Genomic DNA, 5,339 nt, shown 5'->3' with positions numbered 1-5,339 from the left:
TAGATCATCTTTATAGTAACCCAGTTACGTTGTGACATTTGATAGCACACTAAGTGGTCCTCGGTATTCGGGAGTTGCATAATCTCATAGTCATAGGAACATGTATAAGTTATGGAGAAAGCAATAACAATAAAATAAACGATCATAGTCTAAGCTAATGGATGGGTCAGGTCAATCACATCATTCTCTAATGATGTGATCCTGTTCATCAAATGACAACTCATGTCTATGGTTAGGAAACTTAACCATCTTTGATTAACGAGCTAGTCAAGTAGAGGCATACTAGTGACACTCCGTTTGTCTATGTATTCACACATGTACTAAGTTTTCGGTTAATACAATTCTAGCAAGAATAATAAACATTTATCATGGTATAAGGAAATATAAATAACAACTTTATTATTCCCTCTAGGGCATATTTCCTTCAGTTTACATGTTGCTCAACCATGTGTTTGTTTCAAGTGTTAGGCTTTGTTTCCTATATGCTCACTTGCACTTGTTGTAAGTTTCTATTGATTTTGGGAGAGTTATGATCCTATTTTGTGCACTTTGTATACAAATACAAAAATTATTATTTGTGCACAAAACATGGGGAGCTTATCTAGTTTCTTTAGAACACTCCTTTGCCCATATCTTAATATTATTTATTCATGTGGCTCATAGGATCTTTGGTCTAGTTGGTTCAATTGATATCCTCTGATTGCTTGCTTCAATCGGTATCTTTTGATTGTTTGATTGCTTGTGTCTCTCTTTGTTATGTATTTGTGGCATATCAATCTTTAGCAATCTTCGTGCCTCAATATAGTTTGTTTTCCTCCAAGTATTTACCTTTGGATATGTGCATTGCATTCCACTCTCTTGTTGAGAAATGCACAATTTATGGAGGACCACAATTTATATTGGCCTTCTAAGCTTTTCGCCCATTTTGGCGATCGATGCCAATGGGGGAGAAGTTTCAGAGAGTTTTGTGGAGAAGTTTAGAGAGTTATTTCTTCTTGCTTTGGTTTTGTCCCTAAGAATTTGCATATCATACGCATGCGTTATTGGTTGTTGCATGGTGATGCATAATTCCTTATATAAACTCTCTTGAAAGTGATTGTCATCAATTACCAAAACAGGGGGGGATTGAAAGGACATGCGGTGCCCCCATGTGTGGTTTTGGTAATTGATGACATTCTCTATGGACTAATGGTTGCATTGAGTTATATTTGAAGGATTTGTCCATAGGCATTTCTTGAAGTCCATGTGCTAGTTTCAAGGAGTTTATGAGTTGACCAAGGTGCTATTAAGGAATTATCCAAAGATTGGTCTGTGAGTATTGAGCTTATTGCAAGCATGTCTTGAAGAAGAAGATTGTGTGATCATTCATGTTTCACTTCAAGACATCATCCAAATGAAGAGAGTTGGAAAGAGTCAAGGTTGATCAAGACTAACTACAGTGAGCGATTCAAGTTGATCATCACACAAAGAGTAGAAGATACACCGAGTGGGATCAAGTGATCTCAGGGTTTGGTAAGCATTGTCCATTGCACTTTGTGTACTAACCCAAGGTCTTTGTGAGAGTCCTATGTGGGGTTAGGTTTGCTTCCATGGGCTTGTGTTAAGAGGAAGATCACATACAACCCATGGAGGATGACATCAAATCAAGGTTGTGTTGTGCAAGTTCGAGTGGAGCATCACGAAGAAATCATGCTTGTATCTTGCCGTCCATTGTGCTGATAATTGAAAGTGTGTTATATCGACTAGAGGAGGGTGAATAGGTGATTTTTACAAATTCGTCACTAAGGAAATTCAACTTGAGGAATTTACTAAGCAACGAACTACAAGCAGCGGAATAAGTACTCAGGTGCATGCATAACGAAGAGTAATATAGTCATGATGACGAAATGAAACATACACAGAGCACAAGTAGCATGTAAATAGGATAAGCAGGCTGAAGACAAAGTGACTGAAGAATTAGGATTGAGGAAATTGAGAAAGTCTTCAGTCAAAGTCTTCAAACAGTAACGATCAATTTCATCAACACATGAATGAGGAAATGAAATGGTTGAGGAAATAGAACCAGTAGCTTTGTGAAGACGGTGATTTGGTAGACCAGTTCCAACCACTATGACAGTCGTACGTCCGGTTGGAGCGGCTAGGTATTTAAACCCAAGGACACACAGTCCTCATCATACTCTCCTTGAGCTAAGATCACACAGACCTTGCCTAATCACTCGTGGTAAGTCTTCAGGTGACTTCCAAACCTTCACAGACTCGGTCACTCGGTGATCCACAATTCCTCTTGGATGCTCTAGACCATGACGCCTAACCGACTGGAGGATGCACAGTCCTCAAAGGTAACAAGCGTCGGTTCCACACATGAACAATCTCTTCGGTGATGCTCAATCACTTTCGGTTTGTAGGTGTTTGGGTTTTTCCTCACTCATGATTTTCGCTCAAAGTCCTCGGAGGATGGGATGATCTCAATGACAAATGTCAGTTTCTCTCAGAGCAGCCAACCAGCCAGTGGTGGTAGGGGGCGGCTATTTATAGCCTAGGGAGCAGCATGACATGATAAGACATAAATGCCCTTCAATGATATGACCGTTAGGTGGATAGGATATTTTGGGACAGCTTGAGCATAGCACAACAACGGTCGGAAATTTGAGATCTCAAATTCCTCAGGGCAATCATGTTCCTCACTTGTAGGTAATCCGCACTAGTGAATTCCTAACTCCTCAGTCAGAACTAATTCCTCAAAGGCCAGAAGAAGTTCGTCTCTGTCACTGAAGAAATTGACCAAGTTGTATGAGATTCCAATGGCTTCACTCGAAAGGATTGGGTAGGTGTAGGATTTTGAGATGACCATCACTTGGAAAGTGTTTCCTTAGTTTTACCTCGACCCCCTTTAACAGTACAGTGTTTCCTACGACTCAAGAAAGAGAAAGTGAAACTACAAAAACAAAATTCTTCACGCTTCATAGTCCTCGCATCAATATTGAAGTCTTCAAGGTCACACCAATTTCCTCATTTTCAAAGTCTTAAAAAAACCAAAGTCTTCAACTGAAGACATTCATTTTTAGGGGTCGACTTTCATCATAAATATCAAACTCCTCATAGACTTATAGAACCTGTGTACACTCTCAAACACATTAGTCCCTTAACTTATAAGTCTTCAATACACCAAAATCACTAAAGGGCACTAGATGCACTTACAATCTCCCCCTTTTTGGTGATTGATGACAAATAGGTTAAGTTTTCAACGGGGATAAACATATGAAGTGTAAATACTGATGTTGAGGAATTTGATTACAAGATATAGAAGAACTCCCCTGAAGATGTGCATATTTGAGGAATTTGCTTTGGATAGCAAATGCACATTGTATAGTAATATCATGGAGATCTCCCCCTATATCTTGTAATTCATACACGCATTTAACATATGATATGAAGATTTTGAAATGCATGATGAAATATGATGTCTGACAAAATTCAGCATGCGTGCATTAAGGTACTTGAGGAAATAAGCATGCGAAAAGTAGTTCAAAAGTATCAGAGCACCATCGGACTTAAGTTTACAACTCATTAGAGTAAACACCTCAAAAGAGCAAGAGTTGTAAGTTAATGGAAAAAATGCCCATATATAAGACCCGCTTGAAGACTAACTCAAATTTCTCCCCCTTTGTCATTGAATGACCAAAAGGGACGGAAAATGAGGACTAACGCCCCTGAAGAATATCATCATGATGTCGATGGAGGAGCGCCAGCGTTGTTGGGGTCATCTGTTGAGGTAGGGCCTGCCACAGTGTTGTTCGAATCTACAACTTCATCCGTCTCGCGCGATGAAGAATATGAACTGGTGACGAGCTGAGGAACTTTGACCTTCTTGAATTTCTTTGAAGGTGGCTGAGACCAGTCAATGTCCTGTTGGAAGCCTATCTGCTTGAGATCTTCATCACCGTAGAGGTGAGACAATATGGCGCAAGTGCAATCAAAGACTTCATGCAAGTAGTAGTGATTCTTCTTCACAGTGTTTTGCGTGATAGTAATGGAATTGAGCCAAATTGACGCTTGAACCACATGTGATCGCGATCGACCTTCTGATGAAGACTTAAGAGAAGCTCTCAATCAGTCATCACTCGTGGAGCAGTGGATTGAGGATTTTGCTTTGAAGCTTTTGCGGCAGAATCATGAGTTGCAGAGTCATCATTGGTGGAATAAGATGCAACTTTGCGAAACTGACCATCCAATGGACGAGTGCCTTCATCAATAACAGCAGCTTTGCCCTTCTCATCAGCTAAGGAAATAGTCCTTTTGAGGACTTCAATATGAGGCAAATTGCTGAGATGATTTTGATAATCTGCCTTGTAATGAATTGAAGACCTTGATATGATGAATTTCATGATCTAGTGAGCATAAGGCTTCAACTCAAAAGGTGACAGAGCAACATTAGCCAAAGTCCTCATGAAGAAATCATGGTAGTTGATAGGAATGCCATGTATGATGTTGAACGGCAGATTCTTCATGATGCATACAACCTCTTCTTCATCAGAGTTGTGGCCCTTGATTGGACCGAGGGTTTTGGTTAGAATGCGGTATACTGTCCTTGGCACATATAGCAATTCCTTCACTAGGAATGTGGTCCTTGGAGCTTGGCCAGCCTTCAAGGGTTTCATCGGCACTTGCATCAGATGATTTGAAAGTTCAGGTTCCTCATATATGAGCCTTGCGCCTTCAGTAGGAGGACCGACTAGACTGGCATGAAGTAATTCAGAGGCCGGGGCTTTGTAATGCGTATTCTCAGTCATCCAATTAAGCACCCATGAATTCATATCATCCACATTTCCAATGAGGTGCAGTGTAGCATAGAATTGAAGAATGAGTTCTTCATTCCAGTCGCAGATGTCAGCACAGAATTTCAAAAGCCCAGCATCATGAAGAACACTCAGGACAGGTTGGAAGCACGAGAGAGACTCCATATCCACATGAGGAATTTGATAGTGCTCAAATACCTTGTCCTTATCAAATAAGATTGAAGAGTAGAAGTTCATCTGACTGCAGTACAGAACCGCTTGCCTCGAAGTCTTGCTGAGTCATAGGGATTGAAATCCGTGAACAAATGGTGCTCAACAAAGAAATCATCAGCCTTGAATTTCTACTTCTTTCTATGAGGATTTAGTGGCTTTGGCTGAAGATTAACAGTTGAAGGCTTCACAGCCTCTTGGGGGACAACCTCTGGAGCCACAGACTGAGGAATTTCAGCAGCAGTTTCAGTAGCAGCAACCTTGGTCTCCATTTCTTCAGTTGTAGTAATTGGAACTTCTTCTGGAATGGAGAGAAGTGATGTCTGACGTCCT

Source organism: Triticum urartu, chromosome 1A, assembly GCF_056163025.1.
Source record: "Triticum urartu cultivar PI428250 chromosome 1A, HENAU_Tu73, whole genome shotgun sequence".
NCBI lineage: Eukaryota > Viridiplantae > Streptophyta > Magnoliopsida > Poales > Poaceae > Triticum > Triticum urartu.
The sequence above is the reverse complement of the archived record's forward strand: the minus strand, read 5'-3'. Positions refer to the sequence as shown.